Source organism: Mya arenaria, chromosome 5 (assembly GCF_026914265.1).
Source record: "Mya arenaria isolate MELC-2E11 chromosome 5, ASM2691426v1".
NCBI classification, from domain to species: Eukaryota; Metazoa; Mollusca; class Bivalvia; order Myida; family Myidae; genus Mya; species Mya arenaria.
This window is the reverse complement of record NC_069126.1, coordinates 79,352,757-79,376,536: the sequence shown is the minus strand read 5'-3', so window position 1 is coordinate 79,376,536 and position 23,780 is coordinate 79,352,757. Positions and strand designations below refer to the sequence as shown.

At 33.0% G+C, this 23,780-nt stretch overlaps 1 long non-coding RNA gene across 1 annotated transcript; it reads left to right on the top strand.

Moving 5' to 3' along the window:
- The first annotated feature begins 283 nt into the window (after positions 1 to 283).
- LOC128234006 (uncharacterized) lies at positions 284 to 2,362 on the top strand. The gene is made up of 3 exons (XR_008260842.1): positions 284 to 392; positions 1,293 to 1,417; positions 2,172 to 2,362. It is a non-coding gene; the product is annotated as an uncharacterized LOC128234006 (long non-coding RNA).
- Positions 2,363 to 23,780: the final 21,418 nt, after the last annotated feature.

Here is a 23,780-nt window from a genome sequence, read left to right as displayed (position 1 = left end):
CTTTAGTCATATCAAGCAATAAATAACTTTTTAAGTAGCTTAATTGTAACTGTATTTAATCAGGTGTTTATGAACTTTGCTGTTTTGGTGGGTTTTTTTTAACAGAATGGATATGGTCATACCGGCAGGCAAGTCAAGGAAAAATGTTGATGCATATATCCTTCTACCACCAGACGCCTAAACTGTTACTGATTTGTAGATTGATTTCAGGGCCCAAATTTTCCAAGAGTAGTTGAAATGTGTTTGTTATCATTCTCTCGTTGTTTGTTTTTGTTTTTGTTCTGGACATGACATATAACTTGACTGAAATGTTGGCTACACATTTGGGTCATGATCCCAGAACTCATAAAGAAAATTAAAGGTTGACCCCCTCCACAAGAGAATTATCCCTGGTAAGCTGATTTGTACAATTTTTTTGACTGTTAAACAACAACTGCATATATTTAGTCAGTTAATACTCTTATTCATTCACAACTTAATTGTTATTTTATGAATTAGGTTGTTCATTGCTCAGTTCATGATTTCATACACCGCCTTTAAATGTGTTTATAGGTAGGACATAAAAGGGACTTTGTTAACGAAATGATAATGTGTTTTTTTCTAATTGTCACAAAGCTGCATAGCTCAGTTGGTAAAAAGATGGCGATGTATTTAAAATCGCTCACGCTCCTCAGACTTGAGTCAGAATCCCATCCTGCTTGGGGTTTTACTTTATTCAAACATTTTATGAATATGCATTCATCAAATCAATTTAATGTATTAAAATTCAGATATATTTATATTGATACTGACTTATTACAGATACTGGTAAATATTACTGAAATTATTAATTATAAAGTTTAAATTCACCAAACAGTGATGATTTTTTTCTTTCCCCTATGACTTTTTCAATTATCCTCAAAAATGAGCATTTCATCCTTTAAGGCCATGCAAAATAATATGTCTTTCTATGTTGTTTGCTACACTAATAAAAGCAGAAATAGCTGCAAGAAAGAATAGTATTTTATAGCCATTTTCAGACACACAAAGTGAGAGAATTTTGTTGTCAGGCACTGAAAATCTAGTATAAAGATATCTTCTAAAATTCTTGTCAGATTTAGCTCAGTGCCAATCTAGAGCTTCCATTATTATCTGTGATGCATTTTATCTAGCCATAACTTTTGTTGACATATTTGGTGATTCTTATGTTAGTAACGTTGGATCGTTCTGGCCCTTTGTCTTACGTTCTAGGTCTTCTTTTTGATTAATTGTGTTGGCAATTAATGATTAAACCTATGATATGGAACCTTCAGACTTGATCCTGAAGAAGAAATTCTGAGGGATGCAACAGCTAATGCTCTTCCCATGGAATTGAGTGGCTCCACCCCCATGAAACAAAGTGGCTCTGCTCCAAATGATCAAAGTAGCTCCGCCTGTGGTAAGTTTTCTTCGTTCATTGTATTTAAATTGCAATTTTTTTAAGCCCGAATCCTGATGGCTTATATTATGTTATGGTTTCAGTTGCCAGTCAAACCCTGGACAATTCTCTGTCCAGGCTGTATCTTTCTCACATTCCTATGATGTTAAAATCCCAGACTCAAATCATAATCATGATGGGCTGGTGTGTCAGTGCAACTTGCAGGTCAAGGTCACAAATAGAGGTCAAAGGTTAAACTTATTATAATTTGTCCAGAGTATATCTCACACACTGAAGGATTTTAAATCTCTTAAAAATAATCATGACCATGATAATATGGTCAAGGTCACAAATAGCTGTCAAAGGTCAAACCTTATGATACTGTGTCCAGTGTATATTGCTTGCTCTGTAGAGCTCTTGTTATATTTATACTGACAAATGACAGATGTTGGTTAAAATTATTGAAACTATTCTTTGTGTCAAGTTTCAATTCTCAAAACAGTAATAGTTTTGTACCTTATCTGATTATTTTTAAGGACATCAATAATCATAAAAATGAGCAATTTTACATTTACCTTAAATCAATTTTCTTTTCTTTGGAAATAACTTATCAAGGAAGTATTGCCACCAAAAATGTTTGTTTGCAGTAGTGAAAAGTGTCTCATTTTTGTTAACTCAGTTATTCAGGAACAGGAGTAATTTTTTTTAGATGATCTCTGTATACAGCTTGTAAGCCAGAAGCCAATACAATAATTGTTTCATTTTTGAATTTCAGGTAAAAAGAAGAGATGGTCCCATTCTGAACAGACTATGCTGCAGGAATAAAATCCATAGATGTCTTAGGGGAAATTGACAAGTGCATAAAACAGACTTAATCCATTGTCAAAACATTTGTGCCAAACTATACAAAAGATCTTTGGCTCACACTAGAACAAAACTCAATAACATGAAACTAGGTAAATCTTGTTAGATAAGGATACATTATGTAAAGGTGAAAAGCAATATGTAGCACCACTCAATGTATAGTTTTGTTCTTAGTACAAAATTTCTAATCAAAAGTAACATATCTGAACTTTGGGAATCATTATCGTTTTGAGGACACCAACTATTGTACAGTCTGACTTGTTATCATTAGTTTATAGTGGTTTGCAAAAGGATCACACATAACACTAAGCTATATTCAACAAATACAAGGATCTTTTTGAGTGCAATTTTGACTCAATTTTAATATTTGTTTTATGTTTAATGCTGTTTTCCCTATCTGTGGAGGCGGTACAAACAGGTTGAAAATGTAGTTATCTGTTGATAGAACTGATACAATTATTGTCTATCAAACTTTATAGGACTAAGTTTGATATCAAGACTGGTAAAAGGAGTAACTCAATGAATGTTTTAGCTCACCTTAGCCGTAGGTTGTGGGTGAGCTATGAGGATCGATGAATGTCCCTCATCTGACGTCCGTCGTCATCCATACTTACTAACTTAGTTTGTTTACACTCTAGTGGTCACATTTTTGCCTCAATTGTCACGAAACATGGTCAGGATATTTGTCCCAGTAATTACTGTGACGAGTCTGAATATGGGTCATCTGGGATGAAAAACTAGGCCACATGACCCAAAAATAGAAAAATAAGTCTTGTTAACACTCTAAAGGCTACTTTTTCAGTCCATATACATTTTATCATGGAAATTTGTCAGAAAGGTTGTTTCGATGATTTCTAGCTTAATTTGAATATGGATCATCTGGGTCAAAAACTAGGTCACCGAGCTCAAATATGGAAAAAACATGTTAACACTCTAGAGGTACAATATAACATTTTCAACCCAAATATCCTGGAAATTTGTCAGAAAGGTTGTCTTGATAATTTTTAAGTCAAGTTCGAATATGGGTCATCTGGGGTCAAAATTTAGGTCACAGAGCCCACAACTGTTTAGACCGTTTTACATGTGACCGATCTAGGGCTATCATGGCCCTCTTATTTGGGATTGGAGTTATACTACAATTTAGCTACACATGCAATGCCCAATACTAGTATGATGTTTGTATTAAAAGTGCCCAATTGCATAATTTCTACTAAATCTAAAGATGTCTTGAGAAGTCATTTTGTGTTATTGTAAACTAAAGAAAATATTTCAAAGTATTTTGCTTAATTAAAGTGTATTTAGTTTTAATGACCTTCTTATGTATCTATATAGAACACACAAGGCAATTTCTTCCGCTAAACAAAAAATACTTCATTCATGTCTGATTATAACCAGATATAAGTGATATAATAATGTGTAAATCTACACTTTAGTAGCACACCCCTAATGTGCACCATTTCAAACTATGATCAGCTTGATAACTTTTTAATGTGTATCATTTCCTGGATTCAAAAACAAAATTTAAAAGAAATTTACTGTCAAAAAACAATTTTATTTAAATTTCAATTACCCTACCCCCAATTCAGTATTGTCAATAAAAACGACATCACCCGAGAGACAAGAAAAATCCTTTATTTCATTTTTTCAACATTTTGGTAAGAATTTGGTATCAGAGTGACAAGAAATATATTTGATTTCAGAAATGATACATTATTGATCACATCACCCCAACAAACATAATCATACTGAAATAGCCATGTGGTATTTCAATTTTATCATACTGTTTTGACCGTGTAAAATAGAACATTGACGTTGAAAAGCAAAATCAAAAAGTTTTAGAAATACTCATGACCTGTTCTTTATTAATAATTATCTTTAATCTTTTGGGAACATTATGCCAAAAAATCAATATGTTTTACCATCTCATTTAAAAAAAAAGGTTTGTAATTTCCAACCACCTATTTCAGCCGGCCTGCAAGTTATTAAATCTTCATAAAAGCTAATATTTATGTGTAGAAATGTATTTAATTGCCTTTTAATGAAACTACAATATTAACTTCTGTAAAAAATGTTTGCTAATGAAAACAAAGAAGAAGAAGAAAAAAGTATTTGTGCTTCTGGCTGGATTCGAACCACTGCCTTGATACCCTTAAAAGATGTGTAGTCCTGTGCTTAACAACATGGCCATTAGAATTGAAAAGTTTCAAGTGGAGATTTTCATTAGGGGTGTGCTACCTTAAAATAAAAGTCATATCTGATTAAAATTGTAGTTCTGTGACATCGCTTAAATGCAAAGTGACTGTTGGTTTGTTTAGGCACTACAGTTGTAGCAACCTTATTTGTTTACTAATAAATTGTACTGAAATATGTTTCTTGAGCCAGGATTGTTTGTATCAAAATTTGTTATTATATTGAAATCATATATTCATGTTCATATATTATTTCTTGTCAACAAACATGGAGTTGGTTAGCCATTTGTGGGTTTAATTATATTCAGAAAATTTCTCTAGTGTTGTAATTGTAACTTGAAAATGTATTTAATTTTTAAGAAAATAGTGGTGAAAATTATGGTGTTCACAAATGACATCCATAATTTACCAGAAACATTAATATTTACCAGAGAAATAGATTTAATCTCGACCTTCGACTTTTGTCCAGCACTTGTAAGCTCTGCTCTTATTTTATATAATTGGTCACATGAACACCACCTGCACTTCCCTTTTTTATAAGAAAATTTAGTGTCTTTTTCCAGCCGTTCTTGACCATGCATGTAAGGTTTATCAGTTACATGTGTTTTATCTTTGTTCATGTCATTCATTAGGGAAATTTTACATTTGTTTTAAAATGTTATTTCGTTGTGGTCAGATAAATATTGTTTGTATGTTTACGATAATATAAGTTACGGGTTTCTTAGTAGGTGACCGGATGTGGGATATATGGGAAGACAATATCAGGTGAGAGCGAAGCTCGAACCCGAATATGGTTTCCTGCGCCCGGTATATCCCATATCGGGCCACCTACTAACCACGTAACGTAAATATCACGTCGACAACTTCATTTCTTCATCGGAATCGGGAAATAGACGTCATTTTGGGTACCATATAAAATTAGTGACCCAATATGATAAAATTATTGGGTCATTGCGTGACCAATGGCGTTGCGTCATTCATGTTGGAGGCGTGATATACTCATATAGATTGATGTTAAGTAACTTTAAATCGTAGGGAATCTAAATTAATAAAACCTTGTATTATTGTAAGGTTGCTAGATATGAGACAACAGTTAAACACAACAACTGGTTTAGATAAATGTTTTATACATGTTTCACTACAAGGATAGAAAAAATGAAAAGTTGTGGGTGTAACAAAATTTCTTTGATAGCATATTGATAGTACCCATTTGTATAGATTTCATTCACATGAACGTTGCAATATCCTATGTAAGATTAAAACTCGTGAAGAATAAAATTTGGGATTCTTATATTTTTGTATTAAGTGTTTGTCTAGTTTCGGCTGGAGCGGACAACCATGTGAAAGTAATGAATTGTTGAAACTCCTCCTTGTATCCTATGCCCCCAACAGACTTGACAACATTACCGCTTATACGTCCTCAAAAATCTGGCAGGACGCATTCAGAACTTGGACAACGTAGACGGAACGCAGTATATATCGATAAGGACGTAGTAGGGTCTTTTTGGACGTGAGCGGACTTTGAACATAGTCAGGACGTGGTCATAACGGGACGTAGTCAGAACTTAATAGGAACGTATGAACGGCAGCATGGACCTACTGAAACATAGCAGGAACTTGATTTACGTAATGCAAGTTTGGTACTGGACGGTAAATATTGAAAGGCGTTCTCATCGCGTTGCCTCTAGGTTGTCATTGCGTTCTTGCTACGTCGATGGGGTTCTCAACACATCCTTTCCACGCTTTAACTATGACTATGGAATGTTCGTTCAACGTTGTAGAAGACCTCATTCGGTTGTAAATACGTTCTTTCGGTGCTTAACACGTCTCGGTGACACGTTTGTATCAGGTTCTTACGACGTCCTGTCAGGTTCTGAACAGAAATCATCTATAAATACGGGACTCTACTCTCATATAACGTTAATTTATACCAACACTTGATATGATTGAACAATATGCCATTTATAAATAGAACACTGCAATTCCATCTCGATCACAATTACAAATGAATTCAAATCATACGAATGTAATGAGGACATGACAAGCACTTGGTAAGCGCGTGGTGCAATCGTCCTGGTCGCAGTAAGAACGTATAGAGAACTCATTGGACTTGGTGCGTTCGTATTAAGAACGCATTGAACGTGGTGCGCCGGTGAAGATGCGCACAGTTCAAACGTACTTGGAACGTTTGAGACGCAGTGAATGCCGGCATGGACGCAGTTAGGACGAGTTAGGAACTTGAGTAAAGCATTTTTGAAGAATTTGACCGCGTCCTCTCTGCGTTTTGTCGAAATTACAAGGACGTAGTTCGGTCTACGTTGTTTTCGTCTAGTGTGATGGGGGTATTATATTTTGCTTTATTTTACTCTTCTTTTTTTTTTTTTTTTGGGGGGGGGGCTAGAACCACGCAGTACAAAGCATTATTAAAGTGAGTAGCCCGTACAAAAAAAGTACATTATCAGATCGTAGAGCGTCAACAAAAATGTACAAAACTTAGTGAGTGAATTGTACCAATAACAGTCCGCAAAAATGCAGAGGCGAATATATATGACGGTGTCGCCCCTCTTTTGGTACGTGATATTAAGGGGCGTATATAGCAGCATTCAATATGCAAAGGGGATCGGTACACAGTACGCGAACAACAAACACTTAAGTTTTCAGTACGATTATCCATATTTTAAGCCGTATTCAGTATGCTTACCCTAAACTTAGGCAGTGTTTAGAAGGTTGACACCCTCATATAGTATTTGACTTGCTCTACAAGCACACATCCAGATGATAAAAACGAAAAAGAAAATACTGTGCACTATATTTTTATGATGAACAATACAAACAAAACATAAATGTTACTTCCGTTTCTGATTTTCCATTCAAAGTATTAATTTCTTGGACTTTTATTGAGAGGGAATTTTTGATGTACATAGGTTCTCAAAATATTTCAAATTGAACATGCGTCAAGCGGAAAAGTATTGTCACATCGGTAGGGATAAGTATCGCCAAGTATCGCCAAGTTACTAGAATAAAATGCAGAATAAGCATTATATCAAATTAAAGCTAATTTTATTCACAAAAAAAACATCATGAATATCGACAATACATTTTGCATAAAAATTATATTAAACCAACCAAATTACGCACTCCTGAAACTAACGTCCCTCGGGGCATGTTTCGGTTACGTTGGCATTACTATTACTGGTAGTGAACCTAACAACTAAAGCAAAACATAAACGTTTTATTATGTCAAATGTGCCAATTAAAACAGCAGGACAATCTGTACAGGTAGCTACGTTTTGCACATGTGACTCTACCCCGTTGCCATACGTTTTTCATTTGGCTGGTCAGCGCTTGACTGATTGCAACCCAACACATCTTAAACTATTTGGTACACTGTATTTTGGCCTTTGATTATGTGTTCACCATTTAGTTGCGATGAACTTGACTTCTATATCTTCATGCCGTAGTCCCAATACTAGTATTTGGAATAAGGTGATCTGACCCAATATATAGTGTTTACGTATATAACTATTACACGTGTTTATTTATAAATAGAATTAGGTCTATGCCCCAATTATATTATTGGGTCGGACCCAGGTGTTATTGTGTGTTTATGAAGTTTATATATTAAGTTATTAACATCAAATCACTCGTATATATTGCTGGCATCGCAAACAGAATACCATGCAGCAGCACTTTTGACAGGTTTTAAAGCTCTACGTGTTCTCCTTCTGTGTGGTACCAATAGTTGTGTTTGACACGGAGTCCCAATATGACCGCAGTTTTAAGTATATATATATATACGACAATACATATACGACAATATATATATATATATATATATATATATATATATATATATATATATATATATATATACATATCGCCACGTGTTTAATGGATTTAATTCATGTTGATATTACCTAAGAAAGTGTTTAATGTTAAAAACTGCATTGTCAAAACGATAATTCATTTCTGTTGTAAGTAGGATTTTGTCATTCACCACAGAAATGGAATTTATTATTGATTGCTGCACATTTTTCAGCATATGCGGGTGGGGTAAGTGCACATGTAGTTTTTCTAGCCGATTTTCTCGCCAGTGTCATTTTAATGTGATAACCTTTTGGGCAAGTGAGGTCGGTTGTTGGCGGACTGTTGATAAAATACAGAAGCATTATTTGTGCTTTTCCTCTGACGTTTCAGAATAGAAAAAGTCCGTTTTCGCGGTCACATGACCGTAGATATACATCACATGGTAAAATATCCTAATAAACTAACCTTTACAAGGCACCTTGTAATTGGACCGATTAGTATGCAAGTGACAGGATAAGAAAGATAGAAAAGGGATAATGCACAGATATATTTGACAAAAGAGTGGTATGGAAAGTTATCCATTGTCTCTCTCCTGTCACCCTGCCATCAAGAATATTTACTGATTGAAATATGATGATCTATTGCAAGGTGTAAGACATACACATATGAGTAGACAACAGCATACGTTAGAAGTAGACATAATGGAATAAATGGAACTAAGGAATGGTAAATTAGGTTGGGGGAGAGGTTTTTAGATACGTCTAGTTAGTGGTTAAATCAGGTGTGCTCAGCTTTTTTAACATCATTTTGTTGGTAGGCATCTATTGATTAAAACAGTAGTATGTGGAAGGCCATTGGTCGTGTATCATATAGGCGTTCAGTTATATGACATCGTTGTGCAATATACAGTGGAAAGGTAAAAAAGAAATAGTGAAAGTAATATTAGGTTATTGTCAATATTTGTTTGAAAAACAAATGTTCATTAATATGACTACAGTGAAAATAAAGACTCACGTGACTGACACACGACTTGCGATTACCCTCAGCCGATAAACTGAATGTTTCAAAACGATGGAGAAATAAATGGCAGGGTGGAGCTCAACACTTTACATGAAATGTTACCCAATTTAATTTAAAATATTGTAGCTGGTTGTATCCAATGCGTTAGAAATAACAAGAATAACTGTGATACAAAGTATATCAGCGGGCCCAAAAACAGATCTACCATGTAAATATATTGAAGTTGGTGATAGCTGATGTCGAGTCAAGGCTATGAAGGAATTAAAAGGGACCTATTTTGGTAAAACATTTGTCTATGCACAACTACAGTTTATATTAAACACTTCTTCCAGGTTTCAGTACAACTATAAGTTTTACAGGGGACAAAGTTTTGTGACAGACAGACAGCACTAAATCAATATGTCTCTTGCTTACTCGGGAAAAGACATAAATAAGGCAAACCAAAGTTACAGTTCTTGCACAAGCACAGCTGTAATAATACTTCTTTTTATTTTGGTACCCATTTTTATATTCAGTAACAATTCTCGGGACATTTAGTTACTTATATTGGAAATAAGTTTTAATAACATATTAGTTAAATCACTATGTAAATCGACATTAACTTTACAATGCATCAGAGTCAAGTTTTCATATATGTTACATTGGTCAGCTGAGGAATTGGTCAATAACTTATCAATACGGCAGTATCGAGTTTCCTTAAATCATACATTGGTCAGCTAAGAAATTGGTCATTTAATTCTGAATGAGGCAGTAATTGGTCATCTATATGCACTGGACCATGAAATGTAATGACCATACAACAATTCAACACCCCGAGGGGCTTTGTGCTTTCTCTGTTCGTCTTCGTTTTTTTTGCATGAGATTATCCAAAACAAAATGGGTGCTGGGTGATACAGGAATCCAGAGGATTTTACGTGATATCCGCATTAAAAAAACGATTTTATTGTACACCTATAGGATTATAGTTCATATTTGATTTATATTTTAAGTTCTATTGAAATTGATCAAAAATGTAAAAGTTATAAAGCATTTCGATAAAATAACTTTTTAAATTTATTTTAACATTATCTTTATTGTACACACATTATAACAGGACTCAAAAGGGTTTATATTTCAAGATGTATTGGAATTGATAAAAAAATGAAGACGTTATAAAAACTTTTCAAAATATAATTTGAAATCGACGTGAAATTCATTTTTAAATGAGAAATCTACTCATAACACCTTTAACATATTTTATTTTCATTTATATTTGAATATTGTTCATAACGGGTTGATTTTCTTTTCTTTTTTAATGAGATTAATAAAAGAAATTTAAAAAAACATTTCGAAAAATGTACGGAAATTGATGTGAAATTAAATACTACGTTGAGGCGCCCTAAATCATGGCTCTTTTTTCAATTTTGAAAGGTTAATTTTAATTGTACATTTTTGGTATATCTAATAATTTAACTCTTGAAAGAGAACGATACAAACACAGCATGTGGATATAGAAAATTTTGAGGAATTTAAACAGAAAGATCCAAAGCAATTATGATATAAAATAAATGGTAAATGCAAATCAATGTTGAGGTATCATTTAAAGACTTATATAATCACTTCAAAAATGTAAATATAACTATTGTTAACGATGAAACGAATATAAACCATAACTCACCTGTTGAGACAGCGGAGCATATTGATAATATTCTTAAAGTCCCCAAATAACTAAGGAAGAATTACACAACATTGTTAAAGAATGAACTGAATGGTAAGGCTGATTGCCTGGATTTAATTCTAAATATCCTTAAAAATCCTATTCAACGAAGTGTTAGATACTGGTTAGATACTGGTTATGTCCATAAATCATGGTCAAAGGGAAATATTAAACCTAAAGGTAGAAAATTATAGACCAATCACATTTTTTAGTTGTTATGGTATGTTATTTACCGCTGTTTTAAATAAACGTCGACAACATTTTGCTTACATTAATGACATAATAAATGATGTTTATGCTGGACTTTTCCCAAAATACTCAATGACTTGCGATATGTTTGTGCTGCACTGTAATGTAATTCGCTCATGGTTTGTAAAATGCACTTTTCTTAATTACGAAATAAAGTGTGGCAACTTATAAGGAGTGTTAAAAATACCAAAAGCTGGAACCCGTCAGAAAATTTTGGTATTTGCTCAAATATCTTCTTTGAAGACCACAATTTTCATTAGCGTTAGTAACGCGATTAAAAATTAATTACGATTGTGGTGTTGCGTAATTGGGTGATTGATATTATCACGTGAAATTATAAATGTATCATTAACAGGTCAACATATCCACCACTTTTTAAGTCCCAGTGACCGTGTGTACTAGCCTGCTGTTTTATAATTCCTTTTTTGACTTTACCGGCGTGGGTTCGAACCCCACTAAAACCAAATTACCTTTTTCATGTTATAACTGTATTTTTTTTTCTGCAATTTCGAAATCATAGAATAAAATAAGGATACAATAAGTGTTTTCAGATGCATTACCGAGAAAACTTATTTTTGGTCCAAAACCATGAGCGAGTCACCTTAATATATGTACTACGATATAACAAGAAGTATAAGTTATTATGTGCGATACTTAATCTTAGAGCTGTACAAGGCTCTGTCCGGTGCTCTGTTCAAGACATATTTCATATAAAATAGTACTGACTGTAACTTTCTAAAGGTTAATATGTATAATTCTATAAAATCATGGTTAGGGAAAATATAATTTCCTATGTTTGAGTAAAACGAATTAGAAGAAAATTAATTTCCCTTTGTTGAAACATGTTGTTATAGCATCAGTCATAAGCCATGATTGTTAACTGAATTAATTTATGTGAATAAGTTATAAATGATGGTTTTGCAGAAACATTTTCTTGTAAACGTCTATTTTTCCAGATGCATAAGGATGGCATTATACCAGATGGTTTACCAGGAGGCTTGGCGGGCAAGGTGGATCTTCTCCCGGAAGAAGAGGATGGCCAAAAGTATTTTTCTCGAACGAAAGTTATTCATTCAGTTGGAAAAGTAGGAATCAATTTACGGTTTAGGGAGAAGGGATATTTTGCCTGCTAAAGTTTTTACTATTACAATATATTCATTTTCATAAGGTTGAAGTACCTAAAGTGTTTTGCGACTTTCGCTCTTGCAACTGTATTGGTTTAAGTACGGTATTCATGAATGGTATGTATTTGGTATAAATCTATATAGTAAGCCTATAAGAGACAGTTCGATAATTAACATAGCTAGAACTCATTCCAGCTTGTGTCAATTTCAACTGTTGAAAAGGAATTCAATTGATTTGAAATGAAGGATGATTTTATCCGAAATGTATACTGACTATACATGATATGCTGTTAATTGATATCTTATACGGATATATGAGATGAATTTATTCGGACAAATTGCTCCTGACATTGACGATATTAAAACAGTGAACTTAAATTAAGATCTGCTGGAGAAACAAGTGTGTTTAACAATGGAGTTATGGACATAATGTCAAAAACATGGTGTTAATTAAGTGAATCTGTTAAACAAAGACACGTGTAAAGGTTTCTTTATTGTTTGAATTCGGTATTTAGTTTGTAAACGGAAGATTGAAATTCCATGTCAATTATGAGTATATTTGGAAAAGATTTTTTTTTTTATTTTTTTTTTTCTCAAACTTTTTTTTATTCAACAATCTATATGCATTTTACATTTCATAGTAAATCATTACATAGTACAAAACTGACAAGCATGATATACCAAAGCAGTTAATGTATGTACCAGTAATCAGTTATAATTAAAATACTACGAATGTACATATAAACCAAGAACGACTGAAAAAAGGGAAAGAAGGGAAGAGGAAGAGAACAAAAATACCATAGAACATGCATGTAAAAAATATGTAATTGTTAAATGATACATTGTATTATTCTTTTGTATGAAAAACTTGAAATCTGAAAAGTGTAGTTACAAGAACAAATTTCTTACAATTGCCCAATCATTTTTAAATTTATCTGAACTATTTGTATTTTCATAAATGTTCCATGCTAACTGAAGGCTTTTTTTGAAACCAATTACTGTTGGAACACACTTTTTTCTTTTACACAGAAAAATAAATTTCTTATATTCTTATAAAAGTATATCAAATTTGAAATTATTGTTTCCAGAACCTAACAATACAAACATACTGTTAATGACAATACTTGAGTCATTAATATTCAACTTATGTACCATATCCTGCAACACCGGCTGTATTTTATTGCAATTCCAAAAGAGATGTAAAATAGTTTCTTCATGGCATTCACAAAAGGAGCAAATATCATTTTTAACCAGCTTCATTTTATATAATAATGAATTTGTTGGTAATATTCTATGAAGAACTCTTAATTGTAACCGTTGAATATAAGAATCTTTTGTACACTTAAATACACACCTATAGACATTTTTCCAATTAATATAGACATTTTCATATTGTAATAACCATTTTTGTTGACTTGTTGGAATTTCATTATTATTAACAAAGATTTTATATAGAAATCGGTTTACATTTTCTTTTGTCAAAATTGGGTTGATAAAAGTGTTCATACATGGGTTACTACATTCTAAAAAGTTAAAGTCATTCAGCACAAATTTAGAATGCCTCATATAGGCCTTTATCGCAGAAATTAATCCATTATAATGTAGGAAGTTGACCTTGTTATCAATTATTGCTTCAATTTCCATCAGGCTATACATATTTCCATTGGCATTAAAAACATCTTTCACACAACGTAATCCCTTATTGTATAGGGTATGAATAAATACATAATTTCCATTACCAAACTTGTGGTTCTAAAATAATGGCATATGCATAAATTGATTAACATTGTCTATACAAAACTTATCTATGTATAACATAAATGCATTAATAACATCTTTCCAGAATGTGTTTGACATCTTTTGACAAATAATTTCACAAATTTTCTTTCCACTTTTCAATTTTTTTACATCAAATAATACAGACATTAATTTAAAGCATTTAATATTTCCATTCAATATACAATTTCTAATCCATTTTATCATTAGGCTATACATATAACTTGTAACATCAATCATATTAATACCCACTTCTGGAAAATATTTTTTTAAATGGTACTCTTAATTTTTGCTTTTCCATTCCACACAAACTCAAGGAATAAATCATTTAACTCTTTAAGAAAATCATTTGTTGGATTGGGTAAACTAATGAAAAGGTGTGTAAAATTGACTTAACTACCGTAAGCCTGCCAATTGGTGTGAGTTTCCTTTTTTTCCAATACATAATGCTGTTTTTAATTTTTAACAATTTTTCATCAAAATTTATCTTACCCATTTGATTAAAATCCATATCAAAATGTAACCCAAGTAATTTGAATCTAGTATCTCCCCATGACAGTTTAAATTTTGTTTTTATGGATTGTGATGGGTATTTTAGTGGTCCTATCAAAACTAATTTGGTCTTATCATAATTAACTTTAAGCCCTGATAATTGTGAAAAATGACAAATCTACCATCGTTCTCACTGTTTCCTCAGTACCATCTAACAGAAGAGATGTATCATCAGCAAATTGTGTGATCTTATATTACTCACCACCAATAACAATACCGTTTACAGTTTCATTGTTTCTTATGATAATTGCCAGAATTTCTGAACATAAAATAAACAAATATGGAGAAATAGGGTCCCCTTGTCTACATCCTCTTCCTATCTTAAAAAACTCAGACAGGTGTCCATTTAATTGGGTCGCAACTTCAGTATTATACATAAAAATTCTTATCAATTTTTTAAACATATCACAAAAGATTGAACACTGACAAAGTCTTTTCAATGACATTAAAAGGTATGGAGTCAAACGCCTTTTCAAAATCAATCAACATCACTCGGCCAGGATTTTTTTATCATCGCATGTTTTCATAATATCATACAACAATCTTGTGTTTTCACTTATATTTCTACCTTTAATGAATCCTGTTTGATCTTTTGAAACTAAGGTATCTAAAACATTTTTCAACTTGTTGGCTATACTTCCTGAAGCTATCTTGTAAATAAAAGATCATGATATTAAGAATATTTGGTCATTTATTTCCTCTTATCCGTTCTTTGAACTTCATCGGTTTCCCCAAGTGCTTCACTCATTGTGACTTTCAAAATAATACCATTGAAAAGTATTGATTTTGTTGTTTTTTATAGGAGGTTATAGAATGGTATTCAGGGAAATATAATTTCCTACGTTTGAGTAAAACGAATTAGAAGGAAATTAATTTCCCTTGTTTATAATGTAATAACCGCCAGGTGGCGATTGATAAGCACGAGGATTTCGTGCGAATATGAATGTAAAGGCATTCAGCTTTGGGGAACCGATCCGTTCACATGGATTCAATTGATTGTTAAATTTTACAAGAAAATGTTTATTGTGAAGGTTTTCAGTTACTATGCAATTTCTGCATATGAATGAAATACGTTTTTCATTTTTCTTCAAAGAACATAATCATGTAATGTACATTTGTATGACTTGATTAAGTACTCATATATGAATCATAAAATTATATGTTTTCTATACATCTTTGTTAAGGAGCTTATGGGGTGATGAGGCCCGACATCTAGTGGTAAGAGACAAATCCTGTAAATCTGGATGACAAACGGGCAGAGGTTTCTGAGTTTTCCCCAGAGGGAGGGTTTTATTTCAGTTTTCCTCGGCCAGTCGACCACGTCTGTAAGCTCCATTGTTGTCAAGCATGTTGTTAATAAGACATACTTTGCTCATGTTGCAAGTTCATGCTGTATGTGTAAATCGGTTTCCCAAGTGCTTCACTCACTGTGACTTCCAAAATAATACCATTGAAAAGTATTGATTTTGTCATTTTCTATAGGAGGTTATAGAATGGTATTCAGGGAACGAATGTTCTCGTCTGGGGTTATCGGATAAGGTCCTACTTGGTTTGACTGCTAAATCGGGTTTAGAAAATGTTCGTCTCCTACGAAGTTACCTCCCCTATTGTACAGTAGCAAATATCAAAGCCATCACAAAATACCCTGGGACAAACGCAGGACAATATATTTTATCAATAACTCTGGTTTATATGTGATTTGTAACCATTGATACAGACATCAGCCTTGAAGTCAGTTATTACCAAAAATATCGTTAAAATGCAGATGGTATGTTGAAAATGAGAATTTATTTTTTTGTATTATCTCAGCTCAATTGAGGCCACGTTTTGAAAACAATTTTTATAAACTGCATCCCTATGTTTCAAAGGAACAGGCAAAAGGTTTTAAATCATTTCATATGCGCAAGAAAAAAAAAACGATTTACTTTTTTCAATATTTTTAAAAAAAAATACCAAAAAAAAATGTTTTTCATTTTTTTTTGGACTTTTCGAAATAATTGGGCGGCGGACCAATTTATAAAAAAGGCCTAATGACATTTATGGAATGTCGAACACATGTGGCATATTAGTTTTAAACATGTCCATGCAAGAGAAAGTTATAGCGCTTACACGACCACATATCTTATATGCAGAATTCAATAGTAAACAAACATGAAGTGTGACCTTAACCTTTAAGGTAGGGGCAAGTCTTGCAGGTGACACGCTGTCTTAGAATGTCGAACATATTAGGCAAGTTATTTTAAAATTAGCCAATACAAGAAAAAGAAACCTCACGGAGACTAGACATTGAGCCGGACGGACGGACGATGCTATTTTAATATTGCCGCCTGTTATGGTAAAAAATGATCTTTTTATGTTAACAAGACTGAATAAACCAAAAAACTAGCACTTGATAATTTATAAGTGAACGATAAAGGTGAATGGCTTTATCATTTTTTCATTATTTATATCCTGGTATCCATAAACAATAGTGATTATCCGCTGGAAGTGCTCAAATTGCAAGTATGAGGTTACTCTGCCCAGGTGTTCATCAGAAATTGACCTTAAGACTACGGCCCACTGACTTCAAAACAAATAGGGTCACATACTGGTCGTGTCCCACCTACCAAGTTTGTTGACCCTGCGCCCCAGTATTCTTCTGTTATTAATCGGAAACGGATTTTCAGCTTGAGGTCACAACAACCTTGACCTTTGACTTACTGACCTCAAAATAAGTAAAGTGTATCTAATGGTCATGAATATGGATGTCTACCTTGTGTTAGGCCCCAAGATCCAAGCATTGTTTAGTTATTGATCAGAAACAGATTTTCAGCTGAAGGTCGCCTAGACCTTAACTTTATATAAAATAACCTCTTTATCAATGGGGTCCCTCTACTGTTCATGACAAACCTGCATACTAAGTTTGTGACCTACGTGTATGCAAGTTTTGCTCGGAAACCGTGGGGACAGTTCGACTTCTACATTTTGCCCTTCAGGGACATAAAAGAACACGACTCAAGATAAAGAAAACTTTTATTCAAGAATCATTCATACCAAAAGCATTTAATGCAAATATAACCAACATAATTCATATACGAATTATTAAAATACAAATTGCACTGCAAACAATCAAGCCAACTACACAAAAACATTCGAGCAATAACCAACACCTTGATATATAGATACTTTTTAAATATGCAAACTTTAATCTTTTGTTCCTAAAATCAATTAAAGTATTATTCAAGATGGCTCCATGTTTTATGTCTCTGAGCAGGTACTTCCCGAAGCAATACTCAAAGTTTGACAAACACATTACGCAATGACACAGATTCACGTATTTACTATGGCACAATGGAAACAAACATGGTAGCATTCAATGCAATGCTACATTCATAACAAAAAGGCTGTAATGTTTTCATTTATGATAAACGTTTAGTTTTAAAACTGGAACGAAAGCTATTTCACAGAACAACATGGAATGGACATGTATTATAAATTTGACAGAGACAGTAAAATGATACATTCATAAATTATACATATTTCATGTTAGGGTCAAACGAATAGCTAGATAAAGTCATGCTTTATCACGTCTTTTGATAAAGTGCTTATTACATGCAAAACAAGAACCAAAACGACCACCTACATAAATCACTGATATAGTATTCAAACATTACTATTTTACAAGTATAACCTAAAGATGCAGTAAACGTGCTGAATATAAACCTGGCATTGGACTAGATATTGATGGTATGCAGATTGAATGAGCATTTTTTCATTGGCTCTTCTGATATTGTGGGGACCGTCCCCCCACCCAGCTAACATTCCTACAAGTTATTGAATGTCAATAGTGCACAATTCATGCCTCACAATCAATGCATACTTTACTAAAGATTGTAAGAATATCAAATTACTTCCTCGATGAAATAAACAGGGCAACTTAATCAAATACCTTTTCTTTCAGTGCGTTCAGTGTATCAGCAAGCGTAACGTTATAAACTAACAAACGTAACGTAAAATTAAAAACAAACTTCCCGTCCATAACAACATGACTATATTTTGTTTAGCATAAAACATGCATGTTTATATCAGATAAAACTGCACTACTAACATGATATTACTGCACTAGTAAAATATGGCGTTTCACTTCTGTCAATTATAAGTATGCTGCACTGATACTGTTTATCAAACACTTCAATTATCACTAAATGTTGGATGAAACCTCCGAATCATACTAGCGTAGTATATATCATTTTGAATATCCTTTAATCATTATACTAACGTTTACTGCAAAGCAGTTGGTTTCAACCTTTTATTATCTATAAAAGTATCTCATTGATTACAGGTCAGACAGGTTAAACATATTTTCTGATTAAAGGGGTCAACATTGGTGTGTTTTTTCCCATATAGTCAAGACATTTGGTAAATATTTAAGGTTGTAACAAGCTAATAATGATTCAATTGCCTTTAATTGTCATTGAATACATCTCATAGCACATTATGCATTGCCGTTTCATATCGTATTATACGATATAATCTCAGACTGATAAATTCTTATTGAATTTGAAGATTATTTTTGCTAACAAAATATTCAACTCTTTAAGTGATGTACGTACAGTATAATACTTCACATGTTGTAAAACGTCTTTATGTGAAGCACAACGGTTTATGACAAAGGTATTATGCCTTAAATAAATTATGGTTGGTTTCCTTTCAAAGAGCTATAAAACAACACGTTAGGCATTAAAATATTCAAAACATGTACAGCAAATAATAAACTTTAACACCAATAACGAACTATCCATTCTAAACTTATAAATACATGATATATGTTACACAATTTGTTAAAGAGAATTATGGCCCTCAATAAGCATATGTTTTCTGGACTTATGCAGTACACAAATATATAGACAATCACATTAACCATTTTTGTACAATGTAAAATTTCATTTACTTCATAAACAAACATAAATCATTCACTTAAACCATTGTTGTTCAATGTGAAAAGATTAACTAGTATACTTTTTTCTTGAAATGTATCATTTCTCCTCCAATTCCTTGGTTATATAATTATGTATCTAGCTACAAGAACTTGTACACTTTTAACATTCTAAACAAAACAGCTACTTAGGCCACACCAAATTAATGTTTCGGTCCTCGGATTTTTGCCAAAAGAAAATTAAGCGAGCGAGCCAAAAACAAATAAAAATCTGATTTTGTCTGTTTTATTAAAACCTGGAGCGAGCAAAGAGCGAACATTTATTTGTTTTTTGATAATCAATATAAATATGAAATACTTTTCAATAGATTTGCGCTGCAACCCATTTGAATGCAATCTTAAACTGAACCTCTAATGGACATTGGGAAAATGTCCGAATACACACACGTTATATGAAGAAACCCAATTTCTAATATAAATAAAACATATTTTTAAGTATGACGATCAATCATCATAAAAAATAACGCTGCTTCTAGGAAAAAGTTTAAAACTACTTAATATATAATTCTAATGGAATCTCTTAACATCTAAGGCATGTGCTTATCAAAATTAAAAATACAAGGTTATGTTCAGAGAGATGTTTTTATAATCGCGGATTATGCTGTAAAAGAAAAAAAAGAAATTAAGATAATAAACTCAGGTTAGGCTTACATAATTATTGGTCTATCTGGACCAGTGTAAGTATCGCTATTTGTGAGATATATTCGTTAAAGCTGGGGTTTTTCAGAATGTGGTCAAAAATGACTTTCATACATGAATATGGAAAGTACAGCAGCTATCAATGGTATTTATCATCATCATAAAATCATGGACACTTATTCACTATATTATAACACACTTAAGGTAATTCCAGAAGAATCTGAAATATGAAACATGCCTTTATACATAACTTGAGGACTATAGTGTACCAAGTGTATGTAGTAAGTATGGCACAAAACAATGCATTACAATCTGTATATGATTGCATCATTTATAAATAACATAAAGGCATAAAAATAATATTTAAAACGTAGTAATACTTGAAAGTACAGCAAGAAATGAGCATACAGACCTCTACGATCTGGTTGACCGATGATGGTTCAATGTTGAACAAAGCAATTGCAAGAAGAGGGAAATAAAAAACCAACTTGTATATTGTTTTTCAAAGGTTCATAGCTCTACAGTTATTAAAACCAGAGTAATGGGCCTTAACATACATGTGCATTATGTCTCGGGCGATATGTGTACCAAGTTCAAGTTTCACTTGAATATCCTGCACGTATTGTAAACCAACACACTTATGCTGCCACAGACAACGACAAAGGCTAGAGAATAACTAGACTAACATATAGATAGATCTGAATGACAAATAACATTACATGTACAAACAAAAGAAATAACGTGAGCACTATCAAACTAACGGTATATAGGATGATTAAAATTATCATTATGCTCTTGGTAAAAATGCTTTTGCTCAACACGATCTCAAATGCACTGTATCTGTATAGGAAATAAATACTTAATTATATTGTATTCTAATATATGGGTGAAATAATATTCATTAGGCATTTACAGCATCAAAAATATTCTTGATATGGGTAAGGGTCAGACATCAATAGTCACACAATTTCCATTTTTTCCATTTAAATGCAACAAAGCCAAAATTCCAAGATTTGACAATACCGGTAGGTGTGAGTTTTTATGGGAGATTGCATTGTATTTGACATATATTTGATCATCTAAATATGGAACAAGACTGCAAAATTTGATATAAAACGTCAGTCAGTTTACGTTTAGTTGAGGCAATGTTTGTCCAGTGTTAATGCATAACAAGCAACCTAATGGAAAAAACTCAATTGAGCCCTAATTGATCAGCTCTTATTGATAAGCCCTTTATAAACAAAATGAAGTGAGGCTGTGCCTAATCTATGGTTCAATATCCACCATAGAACTTGAAGAAGACAATTTTCTTTCAGCCAGTGCAGCTCACCCACAATCCCAACAATCAACTATTGTCAGAAAGGACACAGGCTCTGGCTATGTCATTTCAATCAGCATTAGAAACGATTACTTTTGATAACCATTTGTATTAACATGGCATTTTACCAACTGAAGGAGCATTACTGACAAAAGCATATGTTAACAATGATATTTTCGTTAGGCTATATGTCTCAACATACAAAAAACTAACTACATGTAACATTCATGAAGTTAACTTCATGACTGCAAAGCATAGTACATCAGCATTCTTTATTTTGACCAATACCCCTTGAGTGTGACCTTGATCTTTGATCTACAGACACAGGTCTAGCACCCAACACAGGGTCTTTGAACGTGAACATTTGTGCCATTTCCCAGCATAAATACCAAGGGTTTTGACCAATAACTCTTAAGTGTGACATTGACCTTTGACCTACAGACATAGGTCTAACATGTAACATCATGGTGGACACAGTCACTGATGCACATGCAAGAAAACCGCAATTGTTGCTATAATGTTAAGCTCACTGCAATTGGGCTTCACGAAAAACACTTTTCCAAGGAACAGTTCTAAAAAAGATTGCTCTTTAACCTTAAATATCTTTTTTGGGGGAATTAATGGCTATACATATCGAACACGCTATGTTTTTTTAAATATATTATACCATAATATGTCCTTTGATTGTACCTTGTGATCAGAGATACTAAATATTCTAATATTCAGCTATTGCTATCCATTGCTTTGTGGTTTGCATCTTTCAGTTCAATTGAAGCTTTGGACATCGCATGGCAGGGACTCTCACAATCAGCCTTCTTACCTAGATATACACAATGTAAAATTATCAACATAGGTGAAAAGCAATTTTGTTGTATTACTTTGGTACTAATTAAACACTAGGCAAATATTCAATGACCTGGAAGTTTACCAGACAAAATTGGGGAGTGGACTCTTAATTAAATTTTCCCTTAAAAAGTGGTCGAAAATGCTCGACTACGCTGCTTTGTCTTAGAAATGAATACAATGGTAATGAAATATGTTCCTGTCAAAAGCAATAATAAATCAACTTAAAAAAAACAACAAGAAATGCATAATGCGACAAAACCAGGTTTTCATTGATTGACAGAAATTCAGGATTTGTTGTGGCATTCAGTTTCGACTGTTTTTTTTCTATTTTTAATAACAGTGACATTGACCTAGGCACCCCGAAATCAATTACATGAAAGTCCTTAATAAACTATTCCTACATATGAAATTAAGTCACAATATGTCAATCCTAACATAAATGATTTAGTACCGAATGGTTATCTATTTTCAGTAACAGTGTTCTTGACCATAGAGGCAAACGAAATCTCATGAAAGGTCTCCATAAACTCTTCCTATATATATGTTTAGTTACTATATGTCAAACCTGACTAAAATTATTCAATATCAAAGGTCAGTTTGATGCCGCTCTCACACTGGTTCGCCCGAACAACGATGCAAGTCATTCTTACTACTACTAACCTTTGTAAAAACCTGGTTAAAATATCACAAGAGGGCCATAATGGCCCTAAACTGCTCACCTGAGTAAAAGAGTTCAACCTTTGTAGATATTTGTTCTCAAAGAATATTGAAAAACATACTGGTTAAACATGCTGCCTGGATAATAACTGACAGGACTTGTCACAGTTGCCTGCACACTGACAGGACTTGGCGATTGACTACACACTGATAGGATTTAAAATCATGATCATGCTGCCCTTGTTTCAAGAGTAAACTTTACATAACTATCAGATTTTAACATTTTGGCAATTTTGTTGTTGTTGTTGTTGTTGTTGATCAATTATGCCTCTTGTTGTATTTTTGTAGAGGGTCACCCAAGGACGCTTTTTGTAAAGTTTAATTGAATTTGGACTGGTAGTTTTAGAGGAGATGTTTTTTTAAAGCAAAATAGTAAAGTGGCGATTTTGTTGTTGTCGCTGTTATTGTTGCTGTTGATCAATTATGACCTCTTGTTGTATTTTTGCAGATGGTCACCCAAGGAAGCTTTCTGTTAAGTTTCATTGAATTTGGTCAGGTAGTTTCAGATGAGAAGTTTTTTAAGCAATTGTTAACGGACGGATGGACGGACGGACGCCAGACAAAGACCGATCACAATATAAGCTAACCTTGAGCACTTCGTGCTCTGGTGAG